Source organism: Canis lupus, chromosome 22 (genome assembly GCF_011100685.1).
Source record: "Canis lupus familiaris isolate Mischka breed German Shepherd chromosome 22, alternate assembly UU_Cfam_GSD_1.0, whole genome shotgun sequence".
Classification (NCBI taxonomy): Eukaryota; Metazoa; Chordata; class Mammalia; order Carnivora; family Canidae; genus Canis; species Canis lupus.
Window position 1 is genome coordinate 42,627,228 of NC_049243.1, and position 22,122 is coordinate 42,649,349.

Below are 22,122 nucleotides of genomic sequence, written 5' to 3' on the forward strand. Positions count from 1 at the left end.
TCAGCTACCGCTGTTCTCCATCAGATCACTGTAGTCCTTGGGAAGTAAGCTGCTTAATGAACTGACAAGTATTTGTGAAAGTATATTCATAACCGTTTCCCAAAAGGTAGGTGTCTTCAAGAAGATTGTCAGTGATTCTGAGATAAATCTCACATGTGTAAATAAGAATTAGTAAAAACAAGCAGAAATTGATAATAAAAGACTAAGAAAGTAATTGCTACCTGAGCTCAGAAGGCAGTGATTGATACAGTATGTGCATTTGGGACACTTTACAGCACATAAGTAATTAGTAGGGCAGATCTAACTTAGCATACATAGGTAATCAAATGTTTTTACTGATCTGGTCATCAGATCAGATTTCTCCTTGTTTAATTTGAAGAATCCAGTATTTTACAAATTTCTCCAGCCAAAGATGGAATGTGCAGTTTAGTTCCAAGTGAAACCATTCAGTTGTAGTTGATTGATACTACCGTCAGGGAATAAATCTCTGATTTTTCTTGCTTATACAGAATTTGAGACCTTCACCACTATAGAAATGGCTTTGCCCTCTTAAAATGGGGATGGAATATTAAAATATCAAAAGACCCAAAAGACATTTTATTATTTTAAAGACTCATCCAGCCCTGGTGGTACTTAAAGCCTGCTGTAACATTTTACCTTAGGTCTGTCTCCAAAAGGATGCCATCCAAAAGTAATTTTCATTTTTTGTATAAGGTTATTACTTTATATTCATTTGATTTATTGAAAAGAAATTAAGGGACGGAATACATTTATTCAGTTGTGTAATTCAAATTTAAATTTGAGGTTCCTTATGCATTTCCAGTTCTGGATGATGATAGATCTGAAATAAGGAAGCACTGATGAACCTTAGAAATAGCAGGAAAACATTAAAGTCATAGTTTGATGATTTAGTGAGGTTATATTGCAGAAATTAAATAAACATGTTATATAATGCCATTATTTTAAGTAGCTGAGAATGACTTAGTCTTGACCTTTGCTCACTTTTTAAAAATACAATGCTAAAGACAGCATGTGCTACTAAAACTTTGAAGAAAATTTTGAGACCAATGATTGATTTTTACACTTTAACCATGTTTTAATAGTCTGAGTGCTGCTGACGCTGTTTTGTCTTAAACTCATCAAATAATTGGGCCAAATTTGAGGAAATCAATTTCTACTAAATAGTTAACCATAAGGTATATTTGTGTTAGCAAACAAATGCTTTCAAAATATCCCACTTTTGAAACTGTTTGAGTTTTTTATGTTGACCCAGTAACTTTGTTTGCAAAGGTAAACCCAGTGGAGTTAAGCAATTGCCTGGCAAATTTGACCACTGAGATGACCATACAGGATAAAATGAATAAACTGGTTTTTCAGAAAATTTACTTAATGACAGCAGACCTTTACTTTTCCTAGATCTTTAGGAGTTTTTTGTTCCAGGAATAGTCCTAAATTCTTTTTCTCCTTTCTTCTTCCCTCCCTATCTTCCCCTCCCTTCCTCCCGTTTTCTCCCTTTTCTCTGTCTCCTTCCCCTTTCCTTCCTCCCTCTTTTTTTCCTCCCTTTCTCCCTTTTCATCTATTTATCATTTATCAATCATCAGTGATATGCACATGGGTAAGGGTTTTGTCTAGTAATCATTAACCCATCCTTACAAAATGTTAAGTATTTGTGGAACTATCAAGGTGTAAACAACACATTTTTAGTTTCAGTTAGATGTTTTACATTCATATGAAAAACTCAGAGGCAAAAGTATTTAAAACAATAGTATATTTTTGAAACATGATGGACAAGATTATTTTCTACCAGATTCATTAACTTCACCTGAATTAACTGCCTATTTGTTGAACCATCTCATATTTCCTTAGCTATTTCAGTTTCAAAATTCCTGGAGTTTGCATGTTGTCTAATCTGTCTTGACCCCATCTTTATCTGAGATTAAATAAAGGTCTTTCAAAGATTTTTTAATCTCATGAACCCATGCCCAAGTAATAGTTTAAAGGTTTAAATTTATGATGTCAAAAACTTCTTGTATGTAGAGACCAGGAAAGATCCATGGAATGTGGACAGCAGGGGTTGAAGGGAGCAAGGAGTACAGAAATACCATGGCTTACTCCTGCTTTTCGTAGGCATTGGGCACAGGTAGGAGGTAATAGAAACACCAGTTATATTGGGAATTTGACAGCCAGGCTTGCCACTTCACTCAGGTGACAGGCCTAAGAAAGTCTCACCAGATTTCTTGGCACTCATTGTGGCATGAGAGAGGCGGAATGATTCCTTGTGCATTTAAAAAGGGGGCATAAGAGTGTCTGAAGGATGCTGCTTGCCTGAATGACTGTCCTGCTGGAAAAGGCCTTCAGTCATGAATAAGAGACAACCCAGCAGTGGCAGACATGGCCTCATATCCAGAAATCAATATAGAAAAAAAGCCTTTCCCTGCCCTAAACTTGGAGCTGAAATTCATTCTTGCTACATATGCACATGGGAATGGAGACTTTTGGTATTAAGAAAGCCTTTCTGGAAAAGTTTGGTCTACAATCATTTAATAGAGCAAGTGGATTAGACAAAAGGAGGTGGTAGTTACAGGAGGAGTGAGATAGGAGTTGTGGCCACCACAGACTCTAACCTCCGAACTCAGGAGACAATGAGAGTATAGCCCATCCTCAGTGATGGGATAAAGTGGATACTGCTGGGGGGGGGGGGGGGGGGGGGAGGACCTGATGCCTCATTAGTCTCTGAAACTTACCTCCACAGCAAGGGAATTACAGCCACTCCATTCCTACTCATTTAGTTTCTTTGCTGAAACAGTGTAGTAATAAACAAATCAGGCTGCCCTGCTACAGAACTGCATAGGGCAATACAACGTGCTTCATTTCATTGTGCAGAAACTTGAAGAATTATTTTTTGTAACCTTAAAATTTATGTTGAGTGGAGTGAGTAATTTTGCTAGACAATTTATTCAGCTCTTCATCCTTCAGAGAGGGCTTGCAAATGTCCTTATGTCTAGTTAAAGATAGTAACTAACAGTTATCAAGTGTCAAGCCCTGGGTATTTCTTTAATCCTAATAATAACACTGTGAGATACCTGTTATCATTATTAGTTATCAAGTGTCAAGCCCTGGGTATTTCTTTAATCCTAATAATAACACTGTGAGATACCTGTTATCATTATTCTTCCCATTTTACAGATGAGGAAACTGAGGCAGGAAGCTGTATGGCAGACCCCATTCACAAAACTGATAAGTGGAGGAGCCAGCATTTAAATCTAGGCGTCTGGTTCTAGAATCCATTCTCTTAACTGCCTTTCAAACCAGTTTATACATTATGATAATTATGCTAAAAATTTTTAAGGAAATAGCAGCAAAGTATTAACATTATTGCCGAACAGAAAAATTTAAGGCAATTTTAATAATTTTTTATTATAAAAAATTAATTTTTTTCTTGAGTTTATACCTTTCCCAAGTTTTGTAGAATAACCATATTTCTATTATAATCAGAAAAAAATAAGTATAATTCCTATGAAAACTAGGCAAAGAATTGTATAAAGTACTCTCACTGGAAAGACTAAGAGAAATATATGTAAAAATGCCTGTTGCAGTGTTATCTGAGTGGTGAGATTCTTTTCAGTAATTATTATTTTTTTTAATTTTCCTGTGCTTTCATTGTATTTTTTGGTTTGGATTTTAAACCTCTAGTTTAAAAGAAAAAAGTAAAAATTACATGTGGATTTAATGCTAAAAAATGATAATCCTGATAGAGTCAATTATTTTCTAGAGAAAATATGTTACCAAAAATGATTCAGAAAGCACAGATATTGTTAATAGATAAATACCCAAGAAATACTTTAAAATATAAGGAAATAATTACTCCCATCAAAGACTTTGAACCTAGAGAATTTGGGGTATTGAGTTACTTTAAATTTTTGAAGATAAGCCTATTCGAATGCTGTTAAAAACCCTGAAACGACAGAGGAAAAGTAAAAGACTTTCTAATTCATTTCTTCAAGTTAGCACTAAAGTCTGAGAAAAATACCAAATAGAGGATAATCTCACTTATGATAGATGCAAAAAACCCTACATAAATATAATGCAAATAACGTAACAAATTTAACACTATATTAAAATAGTTGTTGTCCCCACTATGACTTAGCTCTGCTTTGGTAGTGTTTAATAAGTTCAATGAAATAGAACACAGAAGTAAGTGGCCTAACTATTGGAAAACTGGAGGCAAAATTATCATTATTATCAGCATTCAAAATGATTGTCTTCCATGGAAACCCAAAGAAAATCAGAAAAATTACTAGGACTAAAAAAAAATTACTAGGACTAATAAAGAGACTTCCATGAGATAATTTAACACAAAATAAACCCAATGGTTTTCCTTAGGTATTAACATTTTCATATTACAAAAAAATTGTTAAAGGCTGCAAAATGGTATGAAGAGTATAAAATATCTAGAAAAAAATCTGGAGACCTGGCGAGTGAAAGGTAGAAAAATTTAAACTTCACTGTGATTCATAAAAAGTGGTATAAACAGTGCTAGCCAGGTTTCTGTATGAGAAAAACAGCAATATATCAGTCTTCCCATACTGCATTGTTGAGCCAACACTGCTCCAATAAAAGCTCGGTGGAACTTACTTCTGGACCTGGCAAAACTAATTGCAGTATCCATCTGGAAGAACAAACAGGTGTGAAGATGGGAAGAAGGTGAACAACATGGGAAAATATACAAGGTACTAAATGTTTTATAAAGTTAGACTAATAAAATGAGAAACTCTGGCAATAATTAAGATAAATCAATGGAACAAAATAAATAGGCCTCCAACAGCCATTATTATATATAACAACCAAAAATACGTAGTTAAGAAAATATCAGAACCAAAATTAAAATCTAAACCCTACACTAAAGAAAATATTTAAAACAAAAAAACAAGAAACAAAATAATAAAAGGGAAATAGAGTTCGTATTCTTAATATGAAAAGTAACCATAATAAAAGGCATCATAAAGTTCTCTAAGAAATGAACAGGCAAAAGATGGGCATTGATAATTCAGAGAAAATGAAAAACAAGTGACAAATAAATACAGTGTGCACTGGTTGGGGAAAATGGCAGAATTAGTGTCAGGCATGGGCAGTAATGATGCTTATTTCTATGCTGCAGTACCCAGTCATTTTTACTTAGTGGTGAAGGGAATATTTTCAGAAAAATCTTAATATACATTGCTACATTTTCTATTTAATTTTGTGACATAGACTGTTTATTTCACCCCCAGATCTGTTTTCTTATCCCCCATCTAGGAACAAGATCAGCAAGGTTTTACCTGGCACGTAACTGCCTAGCGGGACACTCTTGGCTCCTGTGTAGTAGGAGTGGCCAAGTGACAAAGTTGTTGCCAATGATAAGTAAACACAGGTGATACATGCAGCTTCTAGGTCACTTCCTTTAAAGCAAGGTCCTTATATTCCACTGTCTCTTTTCCCATCTTGTAGATGAAATATGGACCTGGTGCTGGGGAGTCAGTTTTGACTGTGCAGAGAAGCAGAGTGGAAGTCAAGGATTGGGAGAGCAACAGAGTGAAGGGAACCTGGATTTCTATACAACTTTTTGGAGAAGAGCCTTCTACCTTAAATGGGGTTGCCCTGATACTCAAATCCGAGACAAAGGCCTACAGGCAAATAGTTTGTCTTAGAAATGATTCCCAGAGCAGGAATAAGGGGGAGAGGAGTGAAATCAAAATTGGCCACTACTAAAGTTGCCTAGTGTTCCAGCCCATGAAACCCTCGGGGTACCCTTATGAAATGCTTTCCAAAACCATCTGCCTTGAGAAGAAAAGGGGGACTTGTTTTTCTTATTGATTATCCTTTCTTACTGAAATCACTCCAGGGTGTTAACCACCATACTCTTCTGGATAGCACATATATATAGGTATTGACAAAAAACAGACACATAGATTGATGGAACAGAATAGAAAAGCCAGAAATGGACCCACAATTATATGGTCAACTAATCTTCAATAAAGCAGAGAAGACTATCCAGTGGAAAAAAGATAATCTCTGCAACAGATGGTGTTGGGAAAACTGGACAGCAACATGCAGAAGAATGAAACTGGCCCACTTTCTTACATCAAACACAAAAATAAGTTCAAAATGGATAAAAGACCAAAATATGAGACAGGATACCACCAAAATTCTAGAGGGAGAACATAGGCAGCAACTTCTTTGCTCTCAGCATCAGCCACAGCAACTTCTTACTAGATATGTCTCCTGAATCAAGGGAAACAAAAAACAAAAGAACTGTCGGGACTTCATCAAAATAAAAAGTTTCTGCACAGTGAAGGAAACAATAAATTAAAAGGCAACCTATGGAATGGGACAAGATATTTGCAAATGACATAACTGATAAAGGGTTAGTATCCAAAATGTATAAAGAACTTGTCAAACTCAATATCCAAAAGGCAGATAATCCTGGGGCATTTGGATGCCTAGTCAAGTGTTGGACTGACTTGGTTTCAGCTCAGGTCACGATCTCATGGTTGTGGGATCAAGCTCTGGGTTGGGATTGGTGTGGAGTTAGCTTCAGGTTCTCTTTTCTACTCCCTTCTCCCTTCTCCCTCCCCCTCTGCTCCTATACCTGCTCACTCGTACTCTCTTTCTAAATGAATAAATACAATATTTTTAAAAATTAGAAATCCAGTTAAGAAATGAGCAGAAGACATGCATAGGCATTTTTCCATAGAAGACATGCAGATGGCTGACACATGAAAAGATGCTCAACATCACTCATCATCAGGGAAATACAAATCAAAACTACATTGAGATATCTCCTCACACCTGTCAAAATGGCTAAAATAATACAAGAAACAAAAGATGTCAGCGAGAATGCAGAGATAGTGAAAAATAGAACTGCCCTACGATCCAGCAATTGCACTACCAGGTATTTACCCAAAGTATACAAAAATACTGTTTTGAAGGGATACATGTCCCCTGATGTTTACAGCAGCATTATCAACAATAGCCAAATTATGGAAAGAGCCCAAATGATGGATAAAGAAGATATAGTGTGTATATTACGCACACACATGCACACACACGCACTGGAATATTACTCAGCCATAAAAAGAAATGAAATCTTGCTATTTCAATGACATGGATAGAGCTAGAGAGTGTTATGCTAAGCAAAATAAGTCAGTCAAAGAAACAAATACCATCCGATTTCACTCATGTGGAATTTAAGAAACATAACAGATAAGCATAGGGGAAAAGAGAGTGAGAAGCAAACGATAAAGCAGACTCTTAACTGTAGAGAACAAACTGAGGATTGCTGGAGGGGAGATAGGTGAGGGAATGGGTTTCATGGATCACGGGTATTAAGGAGGGCGCTTGTTGATGAACACTGGGTATTGTATGTAAGTGATGAATCACTAAATCCTATATGTGAAACTATTATTACACTGTTAACTGGAATTTAAGTAAAGGCTTGGGGAAAAAAAAGCATATATATATATATATATATATTTCTCTCTCTCTCTCTCTCTCTCTCTCTCTCTCATACGGATATCCATTGGATTCTCCTTGGGCAGAAAGTGAGAGATACATAGGACAGAACCAAGGTGAGACATTGTCTGCATTCTCTCTAAAGCTGGTCAGTTTATGTAGATCTCCTTGCCTCACAAGTGGCTGCAATATGAGGCGTCATCAAGATTTAAAATGGTGCACACAAGATGTCCAGCAGCATACCTTTTGCACCTCTCAGATCTGCTTGTATCCTGCATTAACCTTAATCCATTATAGAGTTCTTATAAAATTATGACTGGCACACCAACCTCAGCACACTCAATATGACAGGATTACTGAAATAAGTTGCAGTCCTATTTAAACAGAGGCAGGTAGTCCTGCCTCTGTTTTTTTTTTTTTTTTTTTAAAGATTTTATTTATTCATGATAGACATAGAGAGAGAGAGAGAGGCAGAGACACAGGCAGAGGGAGAAGCAGGCTCCATGCCGGGAGCCCGACGCAGGACTCGATTCCGGGACTCTAGGATCGCGCCCTGGGCCAAAGGCAGGCACTAGACCGCTGAGCCACCCACGGATCCCCCTGCCTTTATTTTTGATATTTATCATTTTCTTCCATCACGTTTTTTAAAAAGATTTTATTTATTTATTCATGAGAGAGAGAGAGAGAGAGGCAGAGACACAGGCAGAGGGAGAAGCAGGCTCCATGCAGGCAGCCAGATGTGGGACTCAATCCTGGGACTCCAGGATCATGCCCTGGCCTGAAGGCAAGCACTAAACTGCTGAGCCACCCAGGGATCCCCCATAACATTTTCTAGATTTCTTGTCTTTCCACTTGCATTTCAGCTGATCTTCGTCATTTGCTTGGTAGGATTATCCAGGCCTTCACCCCTTAAGAGTCTGACCCTTTACTCATCATATTTGGGTTACATTTGCTATAATTGCCCATTCATCATGATCAACAGGGATAAAAGCACAAAGAGACACCCTAGTGCATTCCCTGGGCTCAGTATACACTCTCCACATACCTCATTTTGAACTACTATCTCTGGCTTGTGGTGATCAGGATAAATTACATTCACCGTGACAGTAACTCCTTTTCCCCCCAACTTGTCCCCTGCATTAAGGAGCCCAAAGTTGCCTGGGCTAGTTTTTGTAGCATCCAGAGAGGAATACTCCTGACAACTCCAGATTTGTCCACTGATCAACTATGCCCTTCAGCACCAAATTTACCTTTCATTGACTCTTCTGCAAAAAATGAAGCTCATTCTTTTAAGTATTTTTCCCTGACAGCTGGCATAGTGCTAAACTTTGTCAATAAAAGGTACTGAAGACACATTGCAGGAGAAAGAGCTATTCTTTTCTCATTCTGGTGCTCTCCTGGCAGGCTCTTCTTCATGTCCATCTCCTTCAGCATATGACGATCAGCAGCACCCAGAAGTGATAGTTTCGTTGGGCAGTTTCATAGTGGAATACTAGAGCAAGACCCTGTCCCATAAATTACTATCCCTAGCACACCAGGGGACAGATTTCTGGTAAATTCTACTGACTCAGTCCCACATGACTTCTCTGCCATTCAGTGAGCCATGCATATACTTTAAACAAGGTCTGGATCTCTGTCTTTGTGAGGGGCTTCTTCCTTGGGGCTCTATCTCAGCTGTAGGAGTAGAGGCTGTTCCTTATAACTGCTATTTCTATATTCTTTGGGGTTCTCTTACTAGCCAGTTCCTCATTCTTCCAAACCCCTGTTTAGTTAGTGATTCTTGATATTTTTAAAAAGACTTTAGTTTTAAAGTAAACTCTACAGCCAACATGATGGGGCTTGGACTCACAACCCCAAGATCAAAAGTCACATGCTCTACCATGCTCTACCAACCAAGCCAGCCAGGTGCCCCAGTGATTCTTGATATTAAACTCTTCTTGTTTGAATTACTTCATGTTTTCTCTCTCCTGATTGGACTCAGACTTATATAAGCTGATACCATGATAGATAATGAAAAGAATGAATTTCCTAGGTGTATGACCAGGGGTATGACCAGTGGCCATAGGGAGCAGTAGACAAATGTGTTCCTTCCAGAGATCAGAACTAGAGCCTAACCAAGGGATTTACTTTATCTTCTCAATTCCTGCCAAATAGAATATCATAGTGATTGCTATGTTTCCCATTCTTTATTTTCAGAATGGTAGTTTGGATTGCAGCTCTTCATCCTGGTTCATTGTTTTTTGTTGTTTCAAATTTCTATTTAAATTCTAGTTAGTTAACATATAGTATAATACTGGTTTCAGGAGTAAAGTTTAGTGACTCATCACTTATAGATAGCACCCAGTGCTCAACACAGCAAGTGCCCTCCTAAATACCCATCACCTATTTAGCCCATCCTCCATCCACCTTCCTCCATCAACCCTGAGTTTGTTCTCTGTAGTTAACAGTCTCTTATGGTTTGCTACCCTTTTTTTTTCTTCCCATTTGTTTTTTCTCCTTCCCATTTGTTAATCTGTTTTGCTTCTTAAATTATGCATCTGAGTGAAATCATATATTTGTCTTTTTCTGACTGACTTATGTTTAGCATAATACTCTCTAGCTCTACCCATGTCATTGCAAATGGCAAGATTTCATCCTTTTTGATGGTTGAGCAATATTCTATTGTATAAATATACCACATCTTCTTTGTCCATTCATCAGTTGATGGTCATTTGGGTTCTTTCCACATTTGCATATTTTGATAATGCTGCTATAAACATCAGGGTGCATGTGCCCCTTTGAATATGTATTTTTGTGTCCTTTGAGTAAATACCTAATAGTGCAATAATTCATTTTGTGTTGGGATGTATGGAAGTGCAAGTAACTTGTCTATATGATAGTAAATTACTAGTCCTTCAGATCCACTTCCAGATCAGATGGGCAGACATAAACATCACTAGGAGATCCTAGATTTTGGAATGGGAACTGTAAATAGATGAACTTTTAGCTGCATTCCTTGGGTAGACCTGTACTTTCTGTATGGGATGATTGGTGCATGTGGATGGATACTTGGGCACTAGAGGCCAAAGGCAGGGCTTCTATTTTCCAATATTCTTTGCCCATTTTCCTTTTAATAATAAAACTCCTTGAGTTTTTGGTGATTCCTTGCCCAGCCAGAGACTATATTTTTCCAATCTCCTTTGTAGATCAGTAAGGCCAGGTTCTTGACAATGGGATGTAAAGGGAAGATGTACATGTGACTTCCCAGTCTTGTTCTTGACATAATTAGGTGTATGCTCCTCTTTCTTTTTTTGCGTGGGTCTTGACTAAACACAGTCTGGTGAGCTAGTTTTGAATATGTAGTCCAGAGGAGTCTCCTGCTCACCCTGCATTGCCTACTTGCCTCTGGACTGATATTTGAAAGAAAAACAAAATTATTTTCCTTGTTTTGTTTTTGTGAGCTAATGCATTATTGGTCTCTATGTTGTGTCAACTTAGGTCTATTCCCTAACACAGTCTTTTCACATTCCTTTCAAATTATGTTATTTTTCCTCTATCTGACATAGAACTTCTACAATATTTCTTTCCCTTGAGTCTACCCTCCCCCCATTTTTTGCAGAGAAGAGTTTGCAGAAATCTTTGGCTTCATCTCATTATTCTTTACTGTCACTGCCTGCAGGCAGAGTCCATAATGTAAATGTAAAATTGTGTTCAGCATAAGTTCCCTTGAGTATGTAATTATAACGCATTCCAGGGTGCACCTAAATAAGAAGAATCTGTTTCTCCAACCCAAGATTGTTTTTGGTGTCAATCACACAGTGAGATATAGACAGAGGCAACAACTGTAGTAACTAACACTAAATGAGGCAGACCACAATAGAAAACATTATGCATTTTCATTGCTGATAATCTGGGGAAGACTCAGAAAATATGGAGGGCTCTACACATAGAATGGGAGAATTCTAATTTATTTTTTAGGTGTGCAAAATATCTCATAACCAAATAGTATTTTTACTCATCGTCAAAAGCACTAAGTGACATAGATCAGTTTTATACTGGACACGAATGTTGAATTAGTAAAGCATATCAGTATTTTCTATTATCAAACCACAAATACTAATCAAAGTGTAGATATTAATTTCAGTTGCTACATGATCTATAGCAACTAAATATAAACACATATGAAAATCCTTTAATATATATAAACACTAAAAAACATACAATATAAGCAATAGAAGTGATGATTGTTGATGGTCAACTATTTTACTAACTAAATTAAAATATACTTATTTCAAAACTTAAACTCTTATATGAAGAAGAGTTTCATACATAAATAATTTTGTAATTTATTTATGATTTTATAATTTACCTCATAAATAGATTATTCTGATTGGATTTTAACACATCATAGCAATCAGAGAAGTTCAGATCCAGAACCTTATATAAGAAAATATAGCTTATGGGGATCCCTGGGTGGCGCAGCGGTTTGGCGCCTGCCTTTGGCCCAGGGTGCGATCCTGGAGACCCGGGATCGAATCCCACGTCGGGCTCCCGGTGCATGGAGCCTGCTTCTCCCTCTGCCTGTGTCTCTGCCTCATTCTCTCTCTCTCTCTCTGTGACTATCACAAATAAATTAAAAAATTTAAAAAAAAAAAAAAAAAAAAAAAAAAAGAAAATATAGCTTATGAATCATTCAGTAAAATATTCAAGTAATCAAAAAATGCTTTCAATTCCTTAAATTTAATTGCTGATATTAACTTGATGCCTTTGAAAATATGTTTGGAAAAGTAAAGGAACACAATTAATTTTAGAACTAGAAATCAAATAGAGGTAAAAAGTTTAGAAACAGTGCAGTGTTTCCCAACTTTTAATCATTTTTAACCACTCTCACAATTTTTGGCATATCTATATAACACTTAAAGCAATATTTACCTAATCATTTTACTTCACTTCATTCCATTTCTACTTAAATATGTTTAATTTTCCCAAACCAGCATTATGGTTTTGCCTACCATAAATATTACACTCAACACATAATATTATTTTCTGTCTACTTAAGTAAGAAATATACTTAAGTTTGCTATCTAAAGTCATCTCACATAACCCACATACCACACTTTGGTTAATAATTGATGTAGCATTGCAGTATATAATATTCTTCCAGTATTTGGGGCCTAAGTAAATACAGAAGTCTACTATACTTAAAAATCTCATTGTGGAAAAAAAAAAAAATCTCATTGTGGCAAAAGTGTGTCCATACCCTGACCACCCAATATTAGTGGTAATACTGAGTATGTCTCTTTTTTCAGCTATTGAACAAACCAATAAAACTTAGAACACGTTTTATACTGAAGTACAACTTGAAACACTATGCGACATATATTGTTATTGATAAGGTTAACTTCACTATCTAAATAAGTTGCTCTGGCTTCACATTCACCATAGTTAAAGAGATAAAGATAAATGGCAAGAGCCAACAATGAATTGAGTCTCTAAAATTTACTATGTTCAGTGGCAAATATGTTATTTAAAAAATATTTTTGATGGGTCTGACTTTTCAGGAATGCTTTAATTTGTTCAAAACAATTGAATAACATACTTCACAAGTATCTTTGTGGTAAGAAAGTAGTTGTCATCATGACTGAACAACATTTTAGGTTTGGGAGATTATGTTTTTGCATATCTGTAACTTGATAATTTGCAAGCAAGAACTCTCAAAAATTCAAATTCCATTTATTGGGTAATAAATAATAAGAAAGATTGTTTTACAAAATTCACCCTTTTCAATGACTATGACATTAGTCTATAGTAAGAGCAGTGAATTCAGATTGGAGACCAAGTATTTACGACAGTATTTTTCTATCCAATATCTATGTGGTTATGGACCAAAATATTTGCTGGAGTAAAGCTTCAGTCTTGTGCAAGCCTTAGATCAAAATGTGCTTGGTAAGCTGGGACACTGTACATGCTTTTTTTTTTTTTTTTTTTTTTGTACATGCTTTTGGACTAAAGCTGAGTAATGAAACCTGCATACTGCATGATCCCACTCCAGTTGTTCAGAGTAGAGCAGTGAGTCCTAACATGACCATGTGGGCCAAGTCTATGCACAAAAGTCCCTGTGTGTTCCATCAACCCCATGCTTTCCCAGAGTATTGAAAGGGATCTGTTCAGGCCACCTTTGGAGATGTATTCCTCTTCTATTGCTGTGTAACAGATCACCACAAATTTAGCAGTAATAACAACATCCATTTATTAGCTCACATTCCTCTAGGTCAGAAGTCCAGGCACAGCATGGCTGGATTCTACTCAGGCTAAAATCAGAGCTTTAGCTAGTCATGTTCTCATGTGGAGTTCGAGTCCTTCTTCCTAGCTCATCCTTGGTTATTGACAGAACTCATTGCTTTGCTATTGTAGGACTCACATCCCTGCTTGCCTGCTGTCAGTTGAGAACAGTTCTTTTTTTTTTTTTTTTTTTAAGATTTTATTTGTTTATTCATAAGAGAAACCAAGAGAGTGAGGCAGAGACATAGGCAGAGGGAGAAGCAGTCTCCATGCAGGGAGCTGGATGTGGGACTTGATCCCGGAACTCTGGGATCATGCCCTGGGTCAAAGGTAGACACTCAACCACCTGCAGAGAGCAGTACTAAACTCGTACAGGCTGCTCAGTTCCTGAGCATGAATTTCTGCCTGGCACCCCATCTCAGCAATGGAGAACTGCCCTTCCAATCTCTCCACTTTCTCCTCTGTGAACAGCCATAGAAACCTCTACTTTTAAAAGGCTCCGATGATTGGATCAGGCCTACCAAGGTAATCTCTTCATCTCAAGGTTAATAGTGTCATATGCCATAACCTAATCACAGGAATAAACCACATTAAATTTGCAGTCTTGGAGACCTTGCAGGATGTGTACACCAGAGACAGAATATTGGGAAGATCTTATAATCCTGCCTACCACAGAGGCTTTTGTCACTTTCACTTGACACATTTCTTTGGCTTGTATCTTCACACTCAAGACATTTTTTCTTTCCCCAAAAGGAATTCAGGAAAACTAAAATTGTCACTAAATTAGTCTACATGAAATAAAATATACATAAAAGATGTGTATTCCTCAGCTTTCAAACAGGTTTCAAGGTGACACCAAATAAGCTTGGATGCTGTTCATCATTCTCAATGCAAATGTAGCTTCAACTAAACCATCACTTTATGGTGAAATATTTTTGTGACACTATAGTAGCTGACAATATGGTTTATGTTCATAAGGACATTGTGTTAATTCAGTATGATTTTCTAACTAATGTCAAACCTACTGTGTAAGCAAATAACAGATTTATTTCAGTACTAATACTAGTTTATTCATGATGGTTTTTTTCCTACAAATTAAATGTATTTTGGGGGCTCTGTAAGACTAGTATGCAAATATTGAAAATTTTAAGTAATCATTGGTGATTTGGTTGTGTTCACTAATCCTGAAACACCCTAACTCCTCCTCCATGTTTGATTATTAATTGGATTCCTACAGTATTAATTCTCAACCAAAAGCTTTGATTTATCTAAGTATAGATGAAAAGGCATTTATGAAAAACACAAATCTGATTTGGAGGTGCTCACTAAAACAAAATTTATTACTAAATATCAAATGGTAGTTTTCGAAGCAGGATAAAGACCAATGATAAAAAATAAAATAGGCAATGCATAGTGTGATGTAGTGGAAAGAAATAAAGAGTCAGACACTGGATAAGCTACTTAATTAACTTATCTGAGTCTCAGTTTTTTCACTATAAGAGCAGAGTGATCCTCCAACTTTATTGAATTGTAAGAATTGAATGATTTATAAAATCTATCACCAGTAATAAATGTTCAGTAAACACTTTTCTCTGTACATGAATAGCTAATTTAATAAATCAGCCTATTTTAATAAACCTTAAAATGAGAGAAGTCACAATTTAGAGAACACTCCAGACTTGATTCAATTTGTAAAAATTAGTAGATTCAGTTGCTATAACTTAAATAGAATAACAATAGTTTAAAATAATACTAAAGTACTTTTAAGAATTTAAAAAAGGATATTTAACAGTGGAATTAGTTAGATAATTGAATTGTTGTGAGATATGAAATGAATGATATGTCAACCCAGAGATGAGCAAAAGCAGGGCATACCATCTCCCTACACCAGGAAAATAAAGAAAGAATGAAGTGTCATTGAATTCCAGGGAATGGAATTATGAAGGAAGTGCAGCCAGAGATGCCACACAAGGCACAGTGAGAAATAGTCTGGTTTCTTCCTTCTAACAAAAGGCAGATCACATGGAAACACGGGAAAGAGCTCACGAAGTTTGAGAAGAACAAGAGGGTAATAAGCATATCTGAAGGTAAGCAGGCCATGGACTAGCATTTTAACTGGTGAAAGTAAGAGAAATGTAATTGACCAGCAACTCAGATTTTAGGTAATTTGAGAGAAGCCTAGATCCTGAAAATACTGTGATGATTGTGTTTTCTCAGAGCTTCAGAACCACTGCTAACAAAAAGAGAGCTGTTAAAAGATAGAGACTTATCCCCTAAATTCCTTTCAGGTAAGACTGTGGTGGAGGCAGAGCCAATGGGTGGTTGCAAGACTGGCAATCCGAGGAACAATACTCAGGAGGGTGGGCCTCACTGTTCCTGGCCACAAGACATAGTGTAAGGTGTGGGACCACTTTGTTGTTTCATTTTTGCTCTTTTACCAAATGTGGAAATTGTGCTTGTCTTCATTGTCGTAGTTGATATTCTAGGGTATAGAAGAGTGTGTTTTCCAAAGATGATCACAGTGATATGTATCCCAACTTTCAAGCTTTTATTATGGTGCAATGTTGACACATGTTCATTGAGATGTGTTGGGGGCTAGGGGTGTCTATGTTTTCTCTCTTTGATTCTGGGAAAGCCTGTGACAAATTTTCTGGGAAAAAAGTGACACTGTGATTTTTGAGGCAGCACATAAAAAGGATACAACTGCTGCTGGTTCACTTGATACTCACCCTTGGAACCAACTCACCATACTTTGAGGAAACTAAGTACCCTTCTGAAGAATCTATGTGTATCCTGGCTACCATTTCAGCTGAGAGTCAGTATCAACCAAATGTTAGTAATTGAGTCTTCAGTGATGCCAGCCATCAGCCTTCAAGCCTTTTCAGCTTTCAAGGAGCAGAGATGACATGCTCCCACCAACCCCTTCCCGAATTGCAGAATGATGAACAAAATAAATGTCATTGTTTCGAACCATGATGATTTGGCATGGTTTGTGACTCAACAATAGATAACCAAAACATAGGGTGATTAAACTTATAATTTAGTCAAATGTTGCCAGACATGACAAAGCACCATGGACTAAGAGGAGTATGCTTCTTAAGAGCTCCTAGACATACCATTTTACACAATAGCTGGATTTGATTTTGTGTTCTCTGCCTCTGGGGAAGTGTAAGTGCATTTTCAGTTGTGAGTGGGATAATTGTATTTACTATATTAGGTAGAGGAAATGTGGGAATTGTTTGTGCATGTCTAATATGATGTTATAACTGGATCTTTCCTGTCTCTCTTTTGACAAAGGCACCAGTGATCAACATCAGTTACCTAATTGACAGTCTCCAACTTCATACTGATTTATTCAAGATAGAATGCTGATTATGTGCCACTGGTTATTCTGGGTGCTGGGGATGAAGCAGTCAACAAAACAGTTAAAATGTTCTGCCCACATGAAGCTTACATATGCAGAATTAGAAAGGAACCATCTCTAAAAACCTGTTAGTTAAGGAATATAAAAAGGAGTCAGGGTGTAACAAAGAAGAATTTGGTCAAGAGATTTTGTTGGAGAGATTTGTTGGTGTGTGTGTTAATCAGGAGAGTCTAGGTTATGTTATGATAACAAATACACAAGGATGAGCCAGAGGTGGGACATGTGCTGGATGTCATAAATCGTAAATCGTGTCCAATAAGGGCCAGAAAATCTCAGCAGAACCAAAATGAAGACGAACATACATACCCTTGTTCCTAAGGGTACGGAACAAAATGGTAGAAGATCATATGAAAAAGAGCGTCATCTGCCTAACTGGAACAAGGGCAATGTCAGAGAGAGATAGTGTGTTAAAGAATCTCTGAAGAGAGAAAGTGTGGGATCAGAGGACAGAAGGATGCAACCCTTGTTCCCTCTTCCTCCCTCCCTCCTCTCTTCCCCATGGCAGGTGTCCAGAGATAGCATATTCAAGCTTGGGAAAAAAGAATAGTCAATGCTAAATCAAGTTTAAGATCTTGTTTAATATTTTATACCAGGTATCTAATTTTTAAACTGAAATTGTGTTTATTACCAGCAGTAACTAAAGAATTTTTATTTTTTTTGTAAGTGAGTGACCACAAAAATAATGGACCTGTCCAAATATTCTTTCAAGGCAAGGGAGATGACCTGAACTGAGTAAGTTTTGAAGCTGAGGTAAGGGGCAAAACTTAATTGTCCCTGTGATCAGAATCCTTATGCTTGTTCAACATACTCAGTTTATACCAATAGGGTAAAGGGTGTAAAGGGTGTGTTTTTCTGAGATAGACAATGGATAGATCTCCACTTCTACTATTCTATTACTGATAAGAGAATTCCATTTCCTTGCAGTGTTTGACCCGAGTCCATGGAACTCTACTTTCATAGATCCAGCTTTCTGTTGGGATTACTAATCTGTGGGTGGCCAGTTTTTCTACAGTGTGGAAAGACAGAGAGAGTGAGAGCAATTGAGCACAACTGAGCTTACTTCACTATATCATTCTAATCCCAGATCCAGCTTTCCCATGAAAAATATCATTTATTAAGGCAATTAAACTTCAATTTTTACTTAAGTAGTTTGAGTTGTCTCTTGCAACACAGTTTTGGCCAACACCTGTATTATATTTGAAGAGGAACCAAAATAAGCCTCATTATCTATAGTATGTCTGTAAAACAATGCTTCTTAGTCTTTATGAGTCTTGTATCCTTTGAAATGTAATGAAATACAAGGATTTCCCATATTTACACATTAGCACAATTAACTATATTAGAATTTGATTTTCTTCACATAGATGACAAAGCAACATTTATAAAGAATTATATCTTCCTTACATTTTTTCAAATATTGAAAAATTTGTGTCTGTATATTTGTTTAGAGTGAAAATTTTAGGACTCTGTTATTTTCATCCATAGCCTGCAGAATTTTCTCTAGCACTAGACCATCTAAAAGGTTGTCTGCTTTCAGTATCTCTTTCCAGAGTGGCAACTTATACCTAACAATAAGAGGGTTTTTTTCCATCAGTTTCTACAATGTCATGTCAAGGCCTCCAATCAAAGATTTTACCTTATTCTTGTGGCTGAAAATAATGGCCAAGTGACCCAATTCATGAGTCAACTCTTTCCTGTCAAACTGAACTGGAATTTGGGTTGGTTATATCCTCCTAATAGTAAAGCTTCTACAAAAGGTTCATTTAAGTATGTGAAGACTTGTCTTTTGGAAAATCAGCAATTATATATTATATGCCTTGTTATGACAAAACCTCTTGAAAGGTAGCAATTCAAGTCCCCATTTTAGTTGTCAACTGATCTCAAACATGCCAATGTAGAAAGCTATGATCTTGCATCCTGGTGATGTTTGGCACTTCTTCACTCACCCACAAAACCAGATGAGTTCCAACTACATGTGCTTATCTCTGCTTGGAGTAGCAGGATGTTTTTTCTAGTTGAATTTTCTTTGGCAAAATCATTAATTTGTAGATAATGATACCAAATTGGTAATTCTTTTTTGATGATATCTGTGAATGCCATGTACAAAAACCAGGAGCTGCCTGGTTTCATTCTATTATAAGTTGAAGGAAAAATAACAATAATTAATTAAATTTAAATTTATCCAAATAAATATTGGTATTAGAACTTATTGTGATTATGCTTAAGTAGATATATACAGAGTGATGACTAAATTTGACTAAATCATTTTAATAGCATTATCTAATAACTGGTCTTGAGGACAATGTTTTTTTTTTTTTTAAATTTTATTTATTTATTCATGAGAGACACAGAGAGAGAGAGGCAGAGACACAGGCAGAGGGAGAAGCAGGCTCCATGCAGGGAGCCCTACATGGGACTTGATCCTGGGACTCCAGGATCATGGCCTGGACTGAAGGCAGGTGCTAAACTGCTGAACCACCCAGGGATCCCTGAGGATGATGGTTTTAAATCAGGTACTTTGAAAGATAAATACTATATATATATGCATACATGTTATTTTATTTTCACTTCTTGTCTTCACTATTTCACAGACAAATAAATTACTATTTTTCTATCTTCATTTATTTTATTACCACTTCCTGAAACATCTTTCTCTCCCTCTTCTATTTGTCCAGTTATATTTATTCTTTAAAGCTCTCACAGGTTCCTTCTCTTCAACTTTCCTGCTGCATCAAGACTTCTTTTCTTTTCTTTTTTTTAAGACTTCTTTGAACCCGTTGCCATTCATTACATAGTTGAACACCCACTCTTACTCTGTAATTTTCATTCTCATGTCAGTCTTGCACAATTAGTGTATAATTTCCATTAGGGTAGAAATCATATCTCTCCCGTTTCTATATAACACTAAACAGAGTGGTTATCTATTTTTCCTGCAACATACACTTTAATACTTTATTGGTTTTCTGTCTGAAAGTGTATTGATGGCAAATGTTATAAGTTACAAAGCTTTCACGTTTGTTACCCATAAACATCTAGAGTAATTTTTTCTAATAATCCTTAATGTCAAATTACACCATAAACCACACATTTTCAAGTGAGACGGTTTCAAATACACACATTTAAAAGACAATGAGTCAGAATAAAACTTTGAAATGGTGTCTAGTTTTAAACATACTAAATGCATTTAAATAGAGATCTTTACCAAGAAGCTGATACCTCTAAGAAACTTTCTGAGGGAAGATTTATCTATCATATAATTCAGGGCAGAATTAGAAAACCTAAAACACTAAATTTCTAAGAAGACTGACTGAGTCTACAAAGCAAAAGAGATCATACAATATTGTTAAAATCACAGAAAATTCCTTTAAACATCAAAATTACTCAGTTTGCCTAAAGATAGGTATGCCTTGAAGAAGAGCTTAAGTTTCCAGTTTCCGTGTTTCTCTACTCAAATGATGAAACCAGGCTCACCAGTACAAATACATCACATTCATACCCAAGCATATGACTGGGATACTTTTTTTCCAAATTTCTAAGATTATTTTGCTAGTAAAAAAATAAGATTAGTGTTTGGCAGTATTATATTCATTGTGTGGATGACACTGGAGATTTTCAGAGTTCTCTTTGGCCACAAGCATCACAGGTAAGAGTCATGGCTGGCCCTTCTTTGTAGAAGACTCCCCAGGGCTGTGGTGGTATCCTTGATGGGCTTGTTAAACACCAAAGAAGACAAACTGGATGGACTGAGATTCCGTGGTTGGACCTATGCCCTAGGCTTGGGGATTTGAAGGTTTAAGTTTGCTAAATTGACTGTTTGCCTCTGTTATTTAGCCTCAGGCAGAAGACATGGACATCCTTATTCATCAGATCAAGCAAGCCTGGAAAACTTTCCACCAAACCAGTGCGGGTTCTCCAGAACTCTGGTGGGAGCCAAGAGGGTCCATCAGGCCTCAGGGGCCATAGAATGAGGGCATCTGTCCTCAGGAAAACTGATAATTGTGATAACTTTCATTAGCCACACTCTGGCATGCAAGAAGGCCCTGAAGAACCAAAGTATTCATACTATTCCAGAGTTACAGCTAAATTTTTAAAATTCTAAAAATATTCTCAAACTCATAAGTGTGTTTTTAAAAATATATATAATCTGCTTTATTCTGTTACAGAAAAAGATATATTGTTATTTACTGACTCCTGACAATTAAAATTTTCAACAGCTTAATTCTATGTGACTTATCAATGTTTATTTGAAATCTTTTAATCTGCATAGTTTTCTGTATGCTTATCAGTATTTTTTTCTTGAACGATTTCCATTTATTTTCCCAATAGAATTTGGGAAATGTGAGCCACTATATTTTTGCTGGGTGAATGAACCACAGTAGTTTAAAATAAAAATCATATATTTTATTTATGTATTACTTAAAACATTTTTTTCCTTCATAGACTTGTGTTTTCCACAGATGTTTATTTCATGTTCTGTGAAGGTTTGAATTAGCTGGGTATTGCCACTTTTGAACAGTTGGTGGCTCCAATGCCTTGCAACTGTCTTGTAAGTGTGGCACCAAAGTAAGATAACTCTCTTTTCACTGTTCAATGCAGAATTTGAAAACAAAAATGTATTTGAGTAAATGTTATGCATTTAATCAGAAACTAAAACTTTTATCAGATATGAATTCAAAAGAAAAGTTTTAATCCTAGTATATGATTCAGATTATGTAATACAATGTGAATACATATTAGTATATTTACTAAGCACACTTAAAAGATCAAAGGCATTCTACTAGAAATATAATATAGGCTGTATATGTAATTTTAAATTTTCTGGCAGCCACATTTTTAAAAAGAATAAAAATGAATGAAATTAATATTAATAATATATTTTATTTAATCGACTATATCCAAAATACATTTCACCATATGATTAACATAAAAGTTACTATGAGATATTT

The 22,122-nt window shown here is 36.2% G+C and overlaps 1 long non-coding RNA gene across 2 annotated transcripts; it reads left to right on the forward strand.

The window, feature by feature from the left end:
- The first annotated feature begins 3 nt into the window (after positions 1-3).
- On the forward strand, positions 4-21,395 carry LOC111091679. 2 transcript variants are annotated; one of them, XR_005376463.1, is made up of 4 exons: positions 4-106; positions 15,970-16,040; positions 17,841-19,689; positions 21,008-21,395. It is a non-coding gene; the product is annotated as an uncharacterized LOC111091679 (long non-coding RNA). The 2 variants fall into 2 exon arrangements; XR_005376462.1 differs by lacking the exon at positions 4-106 and having other exon boundaries at positions 12,155-16,040.
- Positions 21,396-22,122: the final 727 nt, after the last annotated feature.